Source organism: Macrotis lagotis, chromosome 1 (assembly GCF_037893015.1).
Source record: "Macrotis lagotis isolate mMagLag1 chromosome 1, bilby.v1.9.chrom.fasta, whole genome shotgun sequence".
Taxonomy (NCBI): Eukaryota; Metazoa; Chordata; class Mammalia; order Peramelemorphia; family Peramelidae; genus Macrotis; species Macrotis lagotis.
The window spans coordinates 709265767-709285196 of NC_133658.1; the positions used below are offsets into that span (position 1 = coordinate 709265767).

The 19430-nt window shown below is 39.0% G+C and overlaps 1 protein-coding gene across 2 annotated transcripts in view; it reads left to right on the forward strand.

Moving 5' to 3' along the window:
- The first annotated feature begins 15437 nt into the window (after window positions 1–15437).
- Window positions 15438–19430, forward strand: part of ACVR1 (activin A receptor type 1) — a 166484-nt gene continuing 162491 nt past the window's right edge. For both annotated transcript variants that reach the window (XM_074215938.1, XM_074215935.1), the window contains exon 1: window positions 15438–15522. The gene's annotated coding sequence lies outside the window, so the exon portion shown is untranslated. The remainder of the gene's footprint in view (window positions 15523–19430) is intronic.

Genomic DNA, 19430 nt, shown 5'->3' on the forward strand with positions numbered 1-19430 from the left:
CAGAGCCTGTATTTTATCCACTGAGTCACTTAGTCAGCCCCCACTCTGCTTGAAGATATAAAGCAGGGAATCAACCAACTTTCTGGGAAACTCATTTCTCTTTTGGCTAACTCTAATCGGTAGTTTTTCCTGACATCAACCATAAATTTGCCTCTTTGCAATTTTCCCTCATGGCTCCTGCTTCTGTCCTTTAGGACCAAAAAGAACAAATCATCTCCCTCTCTACATGCAACCTTTCAGACACCTGACACATTGGACAAATCCATTTTCCATTCTATGTGATATCTCTTCCATTGCTGAGATACTTTGCTAGACCTATGATACTATTGACATAGGTTCTTCCTAAAAGATGCACACCACCAAGATTTCCTGATTCTGTGAAGTTTTTATTCGTGGCCTATAAAAAGGAGTCTGTCCATCCAATTTACTTAGTATCCTTCTTGTTTTATTGACATTTCATTAGCAATGGAGCAGGGATGACATATCAAACCTGTACTTCAGGAAAATCACCTTGGTATATAGAGGAGAGACTGAAAGGTGTGGAGGTCAGTACAATGAAAATATGAGGTTATTTCATTAATCCAAGAAAAAGTAATGGGGGGCTAGGAAGAGTGGAGGAGAGGACGATAGTAAAAATGTTGTGAAGGTAGAAAAACAAGAATAAGGTAAGACAAAACAAAGTCAAACTTGTAACTATTGTTAGTCTTTTAGAAGTAATAGTTCCTGATTTGCCATTTTAAAAACTCAAATCATAATGACTTTAAGGTATTATTTTCAAAAATAAATAGGAGAGAGACTAGAAATCCTAGGTGAAGAAACTCCCCTGACTGCAGTTCTTAAAATAGTTTATAGTCTTAGAGACTTCCCTAGAACACTGAGAGGGTTATGTGTGATGTTCAGTATCACACAGTCAGTTCTGTGCTTTCTATCTGTTAGGTCTATGGCCTCTCCCAAACAAATGAAAAAAGCCGTTAAACCCAATGTGAGGTGTTGCTGTGGAAAAAGAGATAAAAGCCTTCCACTAGAATTGGGTTTTGATGCTGGGGGCAACAAAGAACTGTAACAGAGTTCTCTAAAGGAAAGCCATGTGATCAGTTCAAAGTAGATCAACAACGAAGTTGTTCCATAGCTTGGAAGCTCATTTGCTGGTGACACAGCTAATTTCAAGAATAGCTAGGCGGCACAGTGAATAAAACTTTGGATCTATAGTCAGGAAGATCTGGGTTCAAGTTCAATGACAGATACTTGCCAGTTGTGTGACCCTAGATAAGTCATTTACAAACTAAGAATCCTGGCCTTTGCTTCAGTTTCCTTAACTGTAAAATTAGAATAATAATACTCACCTCCCAGAATTGTTTTAAGGATAAAATGACAAAATATTTCTAAAGTATTTTAGAAGCATTAAAGAATCTTATAAATTCTAGGTTTTATGAGACAAGACCTATACAAATTGTTCCTATACTTTGACTGTGTAATTATACTTTGAGAGATTATATCCTAAGAAAGCCTTATGGTGGTGAACTGAAAAGATCATTGAGCCAGAAGATTTGGCTTAAGTATCAGATGTTTACCTTCCATTCAGTTTAATAGGATGGTGAAAGACCTAGAGTCCAAGGCATAATTAATCAATTTGCCAGCACTAATTAAGTGCCTCCTATGCATGAAGCCTTGTGTTAAACCTTGTGAACAATTTGAATGAAATGGGAATGTTTAGCCCAGAGAAGAGAAGACTAGGAGAAAGTGATAGCATCTTCAGGTAGTTGAAGGGTTGTCCAGTGGAAGAGGGATTAGATTAGATTTATTCAGTTTGTCCCCACAGGGCAGAACCAGGAGCAACTACAAATAGGTGAGGATAATGTTTCTCCTCCATTTTTGAAGAAGACCATGACTTCAGGGAAGTGATGCTATACCAAGCACAGGAATTGGATTTGAGTGAGGGGGTGCTGTGCTGAATCATCAGTTTCACTTTCTCCTCCAGAACTATCTGGATTCAGTGGCCAGATATGAATTAGGATGACTGGAGATGGCCCTGGATGAGGCAATCGGGGTTAAGTGACTTGCTCAGGGTCACACAGCTAGATAAGTGTCAAGTGTCTGAAGCTGGATTTGAACTCAGGTCCTCCTGACTCCAGGACCAGTGCTCTATCCACTGCTGCACCCACCTAGCTCTGGGTAAAGTTAGGCTAGATATTCCAAAGCACTTCCTGACCATTAGCGCTGCACAGTCCTGAAATGGGTGAATACTTTCTCATTGGAAGTCTTCAAGTAGAGGCCCATGACCATTTGCCATGGAACATATAATATGGATTCTTTTGGGAGTTTGAGTTGGACTGCTTGGGTTGTTTCCAATCCCCAAACTTTATAAATTTATTTAGCTTTTATTTTTTGCAAGGAACTATGTTAGATAATAAGGAACAAAGACAAAAATTAAATAGCTTCTGACTCCAATGAGTTTATAGTCTACTTGCCAGTCTTATGATTTTGAGTGGTTCTTTTGACCTCTCTGTCCCTCAATTTTCCCATTCAAAAAATGGGGATAATAACACTCATAGTATCTATCTTAGAAAAGTGGTTGTGAAGATCAAATGTGATGCATGTAAAGTACATTGTAAACCTTAAATGTTATATAAATATGTTTCCAATAATAATCATAATAGTAATAAAGTAGAAACAACCTCCAAAGGAAAAATGTAGTTTCCACAAAGATATTCCTAAAAAGCACTGTTCATATAATAAAGTGACATGCAAAAGAAAAAAGTTATGAGGAAATTAAATTGATTCTGTATCATTTTTATAATTGATTCTATAAATGATCCTATTCTGTATTACTGTTCCTTATTGTATGATTGCTCAAGCCACATTTATCTCTATCTCTGAACTAAGTTTAAAAGTTCAGATTCTCCTGCTAATCACTGTTCTAGTCTTGCCTCAATAAAATCTGTTAAGCTGGAGGGATGCAAGTCAACACCCAGGGAGTCTGGTCTAGTATCTTTATACCACCTCTAGTTATCCTTCAAGGACATTTGGTTTGTTATCAAAGTCTAGTCCACTATCTCTAACCTTGTATGTGGACTCAAACAATTGAGCATATCTTAGTCATCTGAGGGAAGGAGGGGATTGTTGCCAATTTCCAACCAATCTTCTTGTCCTCACCCCTATGATACTGTCAGTCTCTATTGCAACTCCACCTATCCAACTCTGTCTTTTGTTCTTTTATACTTCAGAAAGCTATATGAAGGCTAATAAATCTCTACTTTACAGTCTTAGGTCATTGAAAGGGATCATTGACCCATTTTGTTGATTACTCCTAGCCTAATAAAGCTCAAACCATTATCTCTGTTAATCTCAATTTTCATATTAACAGTTGAAACAACAACCCAAATGTCCATCCCAGGGTATGAATATGTCATGGTTCAAGCTCCTTGGTTAGTTTTCTGGTGGCTTTTTTTACAGTTTGATGTCACTTCCTGGTCATAAAAGGGCATAAGGGCATAAAAAGGTCTCGTGGTGGAGTCTTGGTGATTTAGAGTTGGGGACATTTGTAGTCACCACACAGTGACCAGATCTGTTTTCATAAGGAGATGGGGGAATTGGGTCTAGTTGTTAAACCCTACTGATTCTTCCTTCTATATCCTTGCTCTGTTTGGTCTAAGTAAAGATCTTTTTGTTCATTGTTCAAAGATCTACCATTGTTTCATTTCCTTCCAACCTGGAACCTAAACAAATATGGCTCCAGCTTTAGTCAGGTCTACTCAATATAATAACACAATGCAATGCCACGTAACTATTAAACATAGCAAATATGTGGACAATACTAAAACAAGGAAATGTGTATTTGTAGCAATGTTAAGTAAAAGAAAAAGAATGGAACTAGTTGCACAAGTGATTAGAAGTAGATAATAAACAATGTGTATGTGTGGGTATATCTATTTATATATAAATATAAATATAAATATATACTTACTATCAAAGACTAGAAGGGAATTTGGTTAAATGTAAACAGTAAAATGTCCATTAAGTTCTTGATAGCTACATAGTTGTTTTCATTCATAATAAAATCTCCTATATTTATTAAAATATTAATAATAATTTCTTCCCAACATTTCACATTACAAATGCAGAGTAGCTATTACTCTTTTTGCTTTGGCATAAGTCAATTTGAACAGACCAATTTACTGAAAAGCTTCCATCCATCACCCTTCCCAATATTTTATTAGCAGAACATCATGCAACACTTTGGTTGCTCAAGACCCTATTTCCTAACACTTTTTGAAAGCTGTTGGCTTTTTAGAAACTAACAGGTTGGTCTGGGAGAGGAGAGGCAGGAGGAGGGGTGAGAGAGGCAGAAACACTGCCAAGATGCCAATTCAATATGTAAAATGCAATTGGTTAGCCAGGGAGAGTCTATTTTGGAACAAATAGATGAGAGGAAGCTGAAAATTTCAACACTGTGTTATGGGTTAACATATACCAAATTTGTTCTCCATCTTGTAAGTTCTTGTAGAGAATATATTAGGATAGTCCAGCAAATTAGCTCATGGTACCAATAAATTCAAGATTGAATTGGATTCCTGTGTGGACCTGTAAGCTTCACAAAGAAACTTGGCTCCATGGCCAGACTACACATCTCTAGTCTTCCTAACCAGCCAGTCTTAAATAGCCATTAGTCTTTTAGTCTGGGCAAGAAGAGTCTGTCTTGAGTCTAAAGCACCATATAACCAATACTGACAAAGCAAATCAACTAATAAACAGTTCACAGTGTTTATACAAATCATACAAATAGGTATATTTCCTGCTTTTCTTCTTACACTTTATTTACTCTCTGATCTAATGATAATGACAATGACTAATTTTTAAATTGTATTTTTATGTGGCAGGCACTATGCTCAATCTTTACAATTATTATCTTATTTGATTCACACAACAATCCTTGGAGATTTAGTGGCTTTTCCAGGATCACATGGCTAACTGTATGAAAGCAGAATTTGAACTCACATCTTTCTGACTCTAGGTCTATCACTTTATCACTGTATTATCTAGCTACAGTGACATTGATTTCTATTTTATGTGTTACTTATACTTTCCTTAGTACAAGACATTTCATTTCCTGACTCCATGCAAATCTCAGCTCAAATTCCACTTGTTTCAAGAAGGCTTTCTTGGTACCTCCCACCCCTATTTCCAACCCACTATGTTAGAGCCTTCCTTCTGAGAATATTTTTTGCTTTTTTTTTTAATAACTCAAGTCTTAGACTAATTCTGGCACTTAATTAACATAATTAATGCTTCTTGATTTAACTTGCTTGGTTTGAGTGACTCCATCTTGAAATAGTGCTCCTGATTAGTTGATAAATCAACTAAATATTATTTAGTTTATTGTAACTAACTGACCCCCAGACCCTTCTGCACTTTGTATCCAGTCATTCTTTCATAGACCATGATGTAGAAATGTAGGCGTATTATATCCATAATCCCTGTGAGTTTCCAGACAGAAATTTCCTTCCCTGAACAGCACTCTTCTGTAAGTGCTGCTGCTGCTTCCCCCCCCCCCCCCATTAGAATGTAAGTTCCTTGGTCAGAGATTATCTTCTCTTTTGAATCTTTATCCCAGCATCTGAAAGACAGGCACTTAAATGCTTTTTCACTTATTCATGCAATAATGTATAAAATGAAATCACCACAAATAGATAAAACCATAACTAAAATATGAAAGTCTTCAAAGCATCCCTTATATTCTCTATAGTCTTTCAGGATCCCCAAGTTAACACTGTTTCTTTAAAATGCTTTGTATTGTTTTGTATTTGTATGTATATGTTTTGCCCATCTAGGTTATATATCTATTTACATGGACCTATTTACATACCTTAGTTACATGCATTCTGTGTATTTATTTGTGTACATAGAATAGCCTCTTCACTTCTACCCTCCCACCCATAAAAGGTAAGTTTCCTGAGGTCAAGATAGTGCTATTTCATTTTTTTTCCAGTGTATCCCAGTTTCTGGTGGGGTTGTGCATATATGGCAAACTTATTTTTTAAGGGTTTTTTTTTGTTACAATTTTTGTATCATTGTCACTTTCTAATGACCCTCTCTAAAGAAACCTCCCTTGTAACACATAAAGTCCAAGTAAATGAACAAATTGGTATATCAGAAAATGTTGTCCTCACTTCACATCTACAGTTATCCTTACCACATCATAACTTTCTCCATCATGGATTTGGTATGTCTTGGCTCAGCATAAGAAATTAAATGGGAATTTTTGGGGAAGGTATAGATGGCATAGGAAAAAAATCTAGAAACTCAGAAATGCATATAGTACTGTATAATAACAATATATTTTATCTTTTTATACCATAATAATTCAGACTTCTTCTCTGATATGGAGGGCCAAAACAATTTTACATAGATTTTCCAGATGGGGGGGGGCTCTGAACCCCTAAGTCCTTCTATGGGGAAGAAAGTACTCTATAGTCCCCTTCTTCCCACGTTTATATTTATAAAAAACTAGTTCAGGTCTTATCTCCTCCTGGACCATTGAGCAATGGTAGACTGGTCAATAGGAGTTCATTTTCAGAGCATGCTCTGTTTCCAAACCACAGGAGAAAATTTAGTGATCCTACTTTTGGATGTACCTGATGATGCCCAGTGAAAGATCCTGATTTTTTTTTTGTTTCAGAGCATGAACAGGTACAACTTTTTCTAACTTGAAGATTATCTGGTCTATTAGACTTTAAATTGGTTTTTGACTTTTGAAAATGATTGCACTTGGGCGGCTAGGTGGCGCAGTGAATAGAGCACCCGCCTGGGAGTCAGGAGTACCTGGGTTCAAATCCGACCTCAGACACTTAATAATTACCTAGCCGTGTGGTCTTGGGCAAGCTACTTAACCCCAATGCCTTGAAAAATCTAAAAAAAAAAAGAAAAGAAAAGAAAGAGAAGAAAATGATTGCATTACCTGGTCCAATACTTTCTTCTGCCTGGCTACATTACAGTGAAAAAGCCAAACACTATATATAACTCTGGATGGAATGACAGAATTAATGCTAGTAGCCTATTTCTTCTACCTGAGTCAAAATGAAATCATGAATATGTGGCTTTTGATGGTGCTTCTATATCTATTGAGCCTATTCTTTACTTCCTTATATAAAAGACTATTTGCAAGGGCATGCTTGAAAATGTTTAATAGCCAGATCTCCAAAGATCAAAAAAAAAAAAAATTGAACACATTTTTAATCTGCCTTATCGTTTTCTTCATTATGTTGTCTAGATAAAAACAAAACAATAAATCAAGCCTTGATTTGTGGGAGTTACCAATTTCCAAGATGTAAATGCTTACACAAGTTTAAAAATTGACTCTTCAAAGGTAGTTCTAGTACTTCACTTAGTATGGGTGATGGAATGACATATACTTTGAGCATTCAAAGGAAAAGAGAACCTCTAGAAGACTAGGAGCTGGAGTTCAGGCTGGAGTTTTATTTTATTTATTGATTTTTTTTTGCAAGATAGTGGGGTTGAGTGACTTGCCCAAGGTCACACGGCTAGGTAATTATTAAGTGTCTAAAGTCACATTTGAACTCAGGTTCTCCTGACTCCCAGGCTGTTCTCTATCCATTGCACCACCTAGCTGCTCCCCAGGCCAGAGTTTTATAAAGTCAACCCCTATCCATCAGCACATCTCAAGGAATAAAAGAAATATAAAGATTCATCCTCATAATGGATTGATCCAGAAGCAGAACTCAGGGTCCTTTGAGAAAGGGAGGAAATCGTTGCATTTGAAGTGAACTTTATTGACCAAATGGTTTGTAACAGTTACTTAAATTCTGAATCTACTCATGAAGCAAGCAGAACCAGGAGAACATTGGACACATTAACAGCAACACTGTGAGATGATCAACTAGGATGGTCTAAGCTCCTCTCAGTAGTTTAGTGATCAGGGGCAAATCTAAAGGACTTGGGAGGAAAAATGCCATCCACATCCAGAGGAAAAAACTATGAACTCTGAGTGCAGACCAAAGCATATTATGTTCACTTTTTTAAACCTTCTTTTATGTTTTTCTCTCTTTCTCATGTTTTTCCCCTTTAGTTCTAATTCTTCTTTCACAATGTGACAAATATGGAAATACGTTAAACATGATTTTACATATACAATCTATATCAGAATACTTACTGTCATGATTTTTTTTAGAATGATTTTTCTAGAATAGCTGAAACCATTCATAGCTCCACCAAGAATATACCACTATGCCTTATCTTCTCCAATATTTAAAACTTTTATTCTGATATAGTAGTTGAGAGGTAAAATCAGGTAATTGTTTTAATTTATATTTATCATATTATTGATATTTTTTATAGTTTGTAATTTTTTCTTTTGACAAAATCCACTTAATATCTTTTGACCATTTATCAGGAAAACATAGTGAATTCTTGAGGTTTGTTGAATTTAATTGCTCGATTTCTGTAAAATTGAGAATTTGGGTATTTCTGACAACTTTGCTTTACCTAGACCTACTTTGAAAAGGAAATTTCCATAGCTTGTTATCCAAATCTATACTTCAACTCCGCATTCACCTGTTCTGTCCTTAATATGTGAATGGAGACTTCTCAAATTAATATAGATGCTAATCTCTCCCTAATTTTGCATTTCTGAGAACATCTGGATATAGTCACAAGCAAACTATCTTCTATTTGCTTCAGTGATACCTTGAAATCATATATATGGTTTTCCTAATTGCTGCAGTACAAAAGACCAGGTCTCCTACTTCTTTCTAATATTCCTTATTTTTTCTTTTATTTTTATTTGGTTTTGTTGTTCACTCATTTCAGTTGTGCTCAACTATTCATGACCCTATTTGGGATTTTCTTGACAAAAATACTAGAGTAATTTGTAGTTTCCTTCTCCAGCTCATTTTATAGATGAGGGAACTGAGGCAAACATGATTAAATGACCTACCCAGGGTGACACAACTAGTGAGATTTGAACTCATATTTTCTTAATTCCATGCTAGAGATCTATTTACTGCACCAAGCTGCCTTTTGCCTTAGAATGTCTACATAGGAAAAATCCTTTGAGAACATTTAGTTCAACACTTTTGCATTCGCCAATCAACCAATCGATAAGTACTTATTAAGGTCTTCTGTGTGCCAAGCATTCTGTTAGCGTTGTGGATCCAAAAAAGAAAGGTGGGAAAGAAAGGAAAACAGTTTTTACTTTCTTTTTATTATTATTATTTTTTTTTCAGTTTTTACTTTCAAGGAGCTAACATTTGAAAAGGGAAAACTGTGTATGTGTATGTGTGTACACATATGTGTATATATGTGTGTGTGTGTGTGTGTGTGTATGTGTGTGTGTGTGTGTGTGTGTATTCAAGATACATGCAAGGGAGATAAAGAGTAACCAAAGAGAGGAAAACATTAAAAGGGAAGGGTATCCAGGAAGTTTCCTGTAGAAGGAAGGCTTTGTGTTGAGTCTCAAAAGAAGGCAAACATTATAGGAGTCAGAAGTGAAGAGGGAGAGCATTTAAATCATGGGGGGACAATAGGTACAAAGATGGGAGATTGAGTTTCACTTCTGTAGAACAGAAAATAGAATAGTATGGCTGAACAATAGGGTGTTTAGGAGGAAACCATTTTTAAGAAGACTGGCAAGAAGGTGTCTAGTAAAACAGAGCTTTAAATGTCAACCTAGAGGTAACAGGGTATCACTAGAATTTATTGAGTTTGGGAGGAAGGTGATTTAGTCAGATCCGTGTTTTAATACAATTATTGGCAGCAGTGTTTAGGGAGAAATGGAATAGAGAGAGACTTGAGACAGGAAGTCCCAATGCAAAATATAAAATCACATATGCAATTCCCAACTATCCTATGAGATTTGGTTAAATTCAGTCATTTCTTAGTTGAATTCAACCCTTCATTACCCCACTGAGGGTTTTCTTAGTAAAGATACAGGAATGAGTTGCCCTTTCCTTCTCCAGCTCATATTATAGAGGAGAGAACTGAGGCAAACAGAGCTAAATTTTGGCTTGCCCATGATCACTCATCAGTAAATGTCTGAGACAAGCTTTGAACTCAGAAAGATGTGTCTTCCTGACTTCAAACCCCACATTCTATTCACTTCACCACCTAGTTGCCCACCCCGTGAGTTGGATAATGGAAATAATTTGTGGGGGATTTTAGATTAGTTTTTTAAAATTCTAAGTTTAAACATCAAACAGGCATTTCCTTATACAAAATATAACGGAATAAAGTTTTACATGAAACTGCATCTGTTACAATATAGTTTGATTTTCTTTTAATTATCTAATAAATTTGTTTGTGCTTCTTATTGATGTACCTTCTATTCTCTTCTGAGTATTTTTAATAAGATAGTTCAATGAGTAGGATCTAATAAGTGTTATTTAAGGATGGTGAATATTTTGTCATTTGTAGGCAGTTGGGAAGGAATTAGTAAATAGAAGTTTAAGATTAGAGAAAGAGGGAAGGCATGTTAGTGGAGGCTAAAGAAAATGGGAAGGAATGGGATCAGGTGCATATGGAGGGAAATATGAAGCAAGGTCCTTAGCTGAGAGAGTGGAGGTTGTTGGGAGAAACTCCAGAGAGAACAGATAATTTAGAATTATCACAGTTATGGATGGGAGAGAGAGAGAGAGAGAGAGAGAATCAGCTTGGGAAGAGTTGAAATCAATTTACATTATCTACTCCTCTGCTCTACCTCAGTTATATTTAGAGATGATAACATTCTTGATTGTACAACCAAGTACATCACAAGTACTCTGCTTCCATATTCATGAACTATCAAATTCTTTTATCTGATCATAATCTTTTATCACTCCAGATTTCCTTATGTCTTATGATTCCTAATCTTTTTCTTCATAATAATAATAGCTAACATTTACAAAGCACTTACTATGTACCAGACATTGTATAGTGTTTTACAATTATTATCTTATTTGATTCTCACAACCTTGGGAGGTAGATACTATCATTATCCCCATTTTAGTGATGAGGAAAGTGAGGTAAATAGAGGTTAAGTGACTTGCCCAGGGTCACACATCTAGTGTCTGAGACTGAATTTGAATTCAGGTCTTCCAGACTCCAGACCAGGAGTCTATTCACTCTGACACTGACTCAGCGTCATCTTCACTGTAACTTTTATTTCCTCCAGTCCACTTCTTTCCCAGTCCCCGTGTCTACCATGGCTATACTATCCTGTGTTCCCTCACTTGACCCTTTAAATGGACTGATTCAACAGTATACTATTCTCTACTCTCAAATAACTTACCCCTTTGTGTTATTGCTGATCATACCTAGCTAGATCAAACCTAGCTAAAAACCACCTTGGATTAGTCCTACATTCATCTCCTTTGTTCCTCTTCATATGCTATTGAACTAAACTGGATTAAAGATTTGCTGTAGTCTACAATGCTTGTTATCCAATCTCAAATGGACCTTCATTGTAGCTAGGCAATTATTCTACTCCTCTCTAATTGATTCAATACCTTACTCTTCTCTCCAAAGTCTTAAGGACCCCAGTCCATTCTTTTTTTTAAACATTTTTTATTTCATTAAATATTTCCCAATTATATTACATTTTTTATTTTAAATACTTAAACATTTTAAAAACATTTATTTTTAAAAATTGAGTTCCAAACTCTCTTTCCCTCCTACCTGCTCCTTGATGCCTTGAGAAGGTAAGCAATAAGATAATTAGTGGTCATGCAAAACATTTTTCCATATTAGTCATGTTGCCAAAGAAAATACACACACAAACAAAAATTAAGTATGTGAAAAAAAAGTGTATTTCAATCTGCACTAGTTCATCAGTTTCCTCTTTGGAAGTGGATGGCATTTTATTTTTTTTTTATAAGGGTCTTTTTTTTTTTAAGTTTTTGCAAGGCAATGGGGTTAAGTGGCTTGCCCAAAGGTTACACAGCTAGGTATGAAATTATCTTGATCAGAGCTGCTGTCTTTCACAGTTAATCACTGTAACAATATTGTTAGTGTTCTGGTTCTGCTTACTTCACTTTCTATCAGTTCATATAAAACTTTCCAAGTTTTTCTGAAAGCATACTGTTTATCATTTCTTATAGTACAATAGTATTTCAGTTTCATCACAATTATATAACACAACTTGTTCAGCCAATCCTCAATCGATGGACATTCCATTGATTTTCAGTTCTTTGTCACTTCAAATAGAGCTACTTATAAATATTTTCGTCAATATCCTTTCTCCCTTTCTTTGATCTCTTTGGGATACAACCCTAGTAAGTGGTACCTCTGGATCAAAGAATATATGGGTTTACTTATAACTGAAAAAAAAAATAAGATCTTTACCAAAAACTTACTTTTATTTCACTACCTTTCAGGTAGGTGTCTTTTCTTACTCTACACCTTTAGGCACTATTATCTCCTTGTGTTTGATGAAGAGAAGACTGTTCATTGTCCTCTAAGTTTCTAATGCCTTGACTTCTGACATTATCTTCTACCTGCTCTGTATATATTCATATATACTTATTTGCATGTTTCTCTCTGACTAGGAATGGGAGCTCCTTGATGATAGGGCTCATTCATTTATACATTCAAATTTTGTTAGCATTTCCAGTATTTGGTACAATGACAAATAGCAAGGGTTTAATAAATGTTTTGGTTGGTTGATGGACAGACTGGAGTATACCTTGCTATTGGGGAGTATTGATGAAAGCTTAGAAACCACTAAACCTCCCACCCTCTCATTTCAGAGCTTATAGTATGAACAAGTATGTATGTATGATACAGAGTGACACAAAAGTGTAATCCAACACATGATTTAACCATGAGGCATTTTTTTATACTATGTTCAGGGCAACTACCTTGCACAGTGGATGGGAGGGAGGATGGAGTCAGGAAGACCAGAGTTCAAAACTAGTATCAGACACTTTGTGTGAACCTTGGCAAGTCACTAAAGCCTGTTTGCCTCAATTTCCTCATCTTAAAATGAGCTAAGAAGGAATGTCAAAGTACTCAAGTATCTAAATCAAGAAAATTCCAAATGGGGTCCCAAAGAATCAGACATAACTGAAACAACAACATTCAGCAAGTATTTATTGGTCTACTGAGGTAAAAGACGCATTTGACTAGGAATCAGATGAACTGGATCTTATGTTTCTGGCACTATCTAGCTGTGAGTAGGAAGCAAATCACTTTTCCTAAGCAAGATATAGAGCAACTCTAGGAAATCAGCCCATCCATGGGAGATAACTGAAATGAGAGGGACTTTTTAACACATCGTATAAGTAAACATTTTTAATTCAAGGAAATTCTCTCCATTTCACATATATTTATGACGCTGAATCCTATGTTACAGCAAGGACCCAAAGCATCAGGTGAACATAGGGAAGATTTTCAAATTTTGTTAACATCCAATACTTGTATAGACTGTACTTCACCTCTTATGGGTGGAAGGTTTAATAGTTTCTTTTTCTTTCTTTCTTTTAGGTATTTGCAAGGCAAATGGGGTTAAGTGGCTTGCCCAAGGCCACACAGCTAGGTAATTATTAAGTGTCTGAGACCAGATTTGAACCCAAGTACTCCTGACTCCAAGACCGGTGCTTTATCCACTATGCCACCTAGCCACCCTTGAAGGTTTAATAATTTCTAAGAATTCTTCAATGCTTCATACTATTTAATATTTTTCTTTTTTTATGTTGAACTTAACGTTTAGACATTCAAAGAATAAAAAATAGCTCACTTCTATTAGTTACAATTTTAAAAGTATCTAAATGAAGTTGAATAAATTAAATATATATGTATAATTGTTAAGCACTTAGCACAGTGTTCGGGCACTTAAGTGCTTTGTAAAGTTATTATTATATTAACGTATATACACATCCTAAAAGTCTTAATGCAGTTTAAAACCTTAATTAGACTGGAAACACAAACTATTTTTTGATCATCCATGCAACATTCTTCCGATCGCCCCCTCCTCCGGATAAAAGCGATCTTTCCCCTCCTGGAGTTTCTCTGAGCACTTTACTCCCCATGGCACTTAACTCTTTCCCGGGTATCAGTTATTTGTGCATAGCTCCTTCCTTTCTCTCCCAGAGGCAAACTCCGGGAGAGTAGGGCCTAATCTCCAAGTCTAGCACGATGCCTTTCTTATTAGTAGGAGGCACTTAAATGTTTTCTGAACTCAGGGGCAAATTTGTGACTATACACTTGAATCAAATGTGCTGGAAACTTTTCTGAGTCCATGCCTTCAGCACTCTTAGTGTTTCTGCAGACTAGCACAGAACCGGGGAGTAGCAGTAGTAGTAGTAGTATTTTTTTAGTGCTACCACTCCCTATACAGCCCACCATTAAGCGGAGGATAAAGGAAGCGCGGAAGGGGATTTGGATTCCTATCCACACCGCCGGGATAGGACCCCGGCATTTCTTCCCAAGCACACTCACAGCCCTGGAAGAAAGCTGACAGGGGGCTCGGGGCGCAATATCATTCACGTCCCGGGGCGCGAGTTACCAGCCCCCCGCGCGGCGCGGCCCCCTCCCGGAGCTGTCCAGACCCTGGCCGGCCCGAGGCCAGCCGCGGCTCGCTGCTCTTTCCCAGCCATGAGGAAAAAACACAACAAAACAGCACTCGGCGCCCTTCTCCGGTCCGGCCGCGGGGGTGTCCCCGACCCTTTCCCGGGCGACGGGGCCCCAGAGGGAGAGGAAGGCGCCGCGGGGCCGGGGCCGGGGCCGGGCCGCGCCGCGCCGCGCCGGGCCGGGCTCCCCGTAGAGGGCGCGGAGACGGCTCCGCCCCGCCGCCCTTCCCCTCCGCCGGCTCCCTGGATCGGAGCCGGGAGGAAATGATGTGTTGCTGCCTGGTTAATCACAGCTCCAGACACTCATTGGCGGAGCTCGGCACTGCCACTTCCTCCTCCCCTCCTCCTCCTCCCCTCCTCCTCCTCCTCCTCCTCCTCCTCCCGCGGCTCTCCGGCTCCGCTCCTTGCAGCCGCCGCCACCTCCTCCTGCTCTCGGCCCTGCTCGCGGGGGAAGTTGGCTTTTTTCTGGGGCCGCCTCCTCGGCCTCCTCCGGCGGCCCGGCTCCCTCCCTTAGCCCCGGCCCCGGCGGCTCTCCGCCTTGCTCCCATCCCGGCCGTGCCTCCGCACCTCTGGAAGTTTATTCCTGCCACCCTTCTTCCTCCTCTCCCTCCTCCCCCTCCCCGCCCATCGCTCTTCTCCCCTCCTCCTCGGGCAGCCCCCGCCCCACCCCCACCCCTTCCAGCGGCTGCTGCGAGCCTGCTTCTTGGCAGGAGATGTCGGGCTGAGGGCTGGGAAAGCCCCTGGCCCGGAGAGCCTGGGCCCTGCGCAAAGCGCCCCGCGGCCCCCGCAGCCCCCGCCGCCCCCTGGGCGGCTAGCCCGGCTCCCGCTGCCCGGGGACAGTCCGGGGCCGCCCCGCCCCGCCCCGCCCCGCCCCGCACCACCCCCGGGGCCGGCCGGCTGTCCTCCCGCACGGCCAGGCTGGGCTGCGGCACTCCGCCTCGCCTACACCTTCCTGCCGGAGCCAGAGGTGAGGAGGAGGGATGGGGCCGGGAGGGCGGAGAAGCGGCGGGGGGGGTCTGCTTCGTCCCCGAGCCCGGGGCTCCCCGTGCGGAGCCGGGCAGTGGAGCTGGCGCTGCTCGGGTGGGAGCCGGACTGCGGCCGGCGCGGGGATCCGGGGAAAGGAGGAGACACGGAGAGCCGGGCCGGGCCCCCTCCTTGTTCGGGGCTGTGGCGGGGGGCCTCGGGCGGGACTGCGCCCCGGACACGGAGCTCGGGCACACCTCCCTGGCTCCCTTGTCCCCGGGGGAAAGCCGGCGGTGAAGCTGCCCCCACCCCCGAAAGATCAGTCTCTTCTTCCAGGAGGAATTTGCTGCTGGTGAGACAGAGCCAATAAACTCTGCTCAACTCCCTCCCTCCCTCCGGTCCCTCCTATCTGCAGTTTTAAAAGCTTCAAAGCCAGGAATGTGGGATTCATCTTCCGATCCCCAGAAGGCAAATGTGGTTACAGATGTTGCGTGTTACTTTGCCAAGTTTAAAACCCTTCCTTCAACATTGCAACCGTAACAGTGAGGAGAAAACCTTGGGCTCACTTAAGAGATATGGCTTGGGCTGGAGACTGGGAGATTCAGGAACTTCCGTCGGCTTCTAGACTAATTTAACTCTCTTCTTCTGGTGGAGCCAAACAATTCTTCAGTTTGCAAATCGACTCCCCTCTCATCGACTTGTGTGTGTGTGTGTGTGTGTGTGTGTGTGTGTGTGTGTGGAGGGGGATGGGGTGGTGGTGGTGAAATCCCATTAATTTAGAGAAAGGTGCCATTTATGAATGGAGATTCTTTATAATGTTCAACACAAAAGTTATTGTTGAGCATAGTACTTGAATTCTTTGAAGTACTACAAAGTGACAAAATAATACAATTTTTCATGGTTCTCCTGCGTATCATTGAAATGTTACCCCTGGCTTTTTATTTTTTAAAAGTCCTATTAATTGAAATATACTGCGAAGGAGTTCTAACAGCAAATCTAGGAAGTTTTGCCTATTATTCTATCTTTCCTCTTCCCTCTCATTCTTGAATAGGAAGGGGTCAAGGTTGGGGTGACTTGAAATGGAAAACCTTAAATGGAAATATTTTTATTATGCTCTGGCACAGACCAGTGGAGTGGAAAGGACCCACTGGAATGAAAAGAGTGAGAGACAGCTTAGGACACTGGAAAATACATTAAATTTAGAATCATAGACCTGCATTCATGTTCTGTTCATTATCTTACTTCATATATGATCTTGAATAAGTTATTGAACCTCTCTGGCCCTCAGTTTCCTCATTTGTAAAATTAAGAGATTGAACCACTATCTATAATCTTGCATCTGGAGAACCCCATCTATAGTTGACCCCTGAAGCCCCCCCAAAAAAATCAAAATTTTTTTACTTTATACCTGAGAATCAAAAACTCATTTTATACCAAAATTTAGGAAATTAATGGTTATTTTTACATGTCTGTTGTTTGTTTTGGGGATTTTTAAAACCTGTGGATACCTAGTACAGATCACAAGACAAGAGAGGCCTTAAATTCTTAGATTTTGGCCACACATGGTCTTTTTCTGCACTACCAAATATAGTTAGAAGAAGTTGATAGCGGGACCGAGAATTGTGATCTTTGGCAATTATTTTAAAACCTTTACCAGTTGAAATGGGTAGTTTATGTAATCTGTAGGGAGGCCTAGTTAGCTTTCTAATTTAAAACAACATCTAGGACATCAATTGATTAGGTTGGGAATGGGAAGATCCCATGTTTAGTAAAGTTATTATGGACCCCTACAAGTGAGGATTTGTTCATTCAGCAAACACTAAGCAATGTGTTGATTCTATACTAGATGCTAGAGCTACCAAATTCCCTTCAAGGAGGGGGAAAGGCTTTTTTTTTAGATTTTAAAAAAAATTTACTTATTTGAGGCAATGGGGTTAAGCGACTTGCCTAAGGTCGTTCAACTAGGCAATTATTAAGTGTCTGAGGCAGGATTTGAACTCAGTTACTTCTGATTCCAGGATCAGTGAGTGCTCTATCCACTGCGCCACCTAGCTGCCCCAGAAAGACTTTTTATAGCATTCTGGTATATAGTTTTTATGCACATTTTGGATCTTTTTCTATGTGTGTTTGCTGCATATTAGGTGATTAATAAATGCTTGTTGGGGATTACCACCATCTATAGTTGGTCTGTTAAATTGGCAGCCATTTATTTTTACTCTAGTTCAAATTGAAACAATTTTTTTGATAATGGAGATAATCACAACCTTGTGGGATTAGATCAATTAGAAATGGTCGTGAAAAGTCAAGGTCTTCTAGGCAAAGCTAGAATGAGTACCTCCCTAGTAGGTACTTGGTTTTCATACCCTGAACATGTTTTATGCCATACTTTAATGATTTCATCAAAACTGCTCTGGGTGTACTAGATTGCTTATAAGAAGAAGACTTTGTAATATTGTAGGAGTTCTCATATATATATATATATATATATATATATGTATATATGGATCAAAGAACTTTCAAATACTGTTTTAAAAAGTATTTTAACCCAATGCTAAACAATATCATTGGGAATGTAGCCCCTGCCTTTTAAATCTTTTGGTAAAGCTTTGACAGAATTAGACCAATAAGGCCAAGAAATGAAGCCATCACACATTTTAATTGGAATCATAGAGTCTTGTGGATTTTATTTTTTAATCAAGTATTGAGCAGAGTGTCTTTATTCTTGGAAATTAATATTTTGAATTAGGTTTCCAGGTACAAAATGGTTTCTTTGATATCCTGGAGTGAAAACTTTCTATTTCTTTCTATAACTAAAGCCAGTTTCCAGAAATAGTAAATTGAAGATTTTTCTGGAATAGTTTACTTTTTTCCCTTGTGATTTGGTCAATGGTTAAAGTGATGGGCCTGGAATCAGGAAGATGATTTATCTGCCTATGTTCAAATAATGGCCTTAGACACTTACTAGTTGTTTGACCCTTGACAAGTCTTTTAACCTTGTTTGTCTCAGTTCCCTCATCTATAAAATGAGCTGGTGAAGGAAATGGTAAATCTTTTCTATAGCTTTGCCAAGAAAACCCCAACTGGAGTCATGAATAATTGGACACTACTCAATTGAACTGCTTGGGTATTTGGTATATGGCTATATCCTCCAAGAATCAAATTAGAAATGGCCTGGTTAAAGTTGTTGAGCCAATTTCATATTATATAAATATGATGGTAATTGTGTCCTTCAGGAAAAAGGCATTTGGGGTTGTACTTTCCCTTTAGTATCAACCAGTTAAAGAGATCTAGTAATTTCCTTTCCCTTTAAAAGTTCAAACACTCTTGTCAACCCCCAACCTACTTCATAGTTGAAAAATATTCTCTGCTGCTGTGGGCAGCCCTGGAAATGGGAGATTGTTCATATGTTCAAAGATTCTTAATTGATCCATGAGCATATTGTTTTCCTGGTGTTATGACTTTTCATTTGTTTAATTTTCTAGTACCAGTATCTGACCAGTCTTCCACATTGTCTGTCCCTTAGGGTTGCTTAATCTGTTTGCTTTCTCAATTTGGCCTTGATTTTTGTCACTGTGAATGACACTTTATAAGTTAAGTGCTGGCGTGAATTTTGTGCTTTACCATGAGTCAAGAAAACTTGAGTTCAAATTCTCTGTATTCTGGACAATGTCTTAATCTTAGAAGGACCAGGTGATTGATGCAGCTTTTTAAAGTTTTTTTTAAGAAATTTCAACCTCAAAAAGGCTTAGGTATTTTTTCTTCATGATATTTTCTCTAGCTTCGTTTCCAATGTTCCTTAACATTTATAAACAACAAAAAGAAACCTGTGGTCCTTTCAGACAGCTAAGTGGATCAAATTTTGCCTTAGACACCTTTACTAGCTGTGTGATACTGGACAAATCACTTAACCCT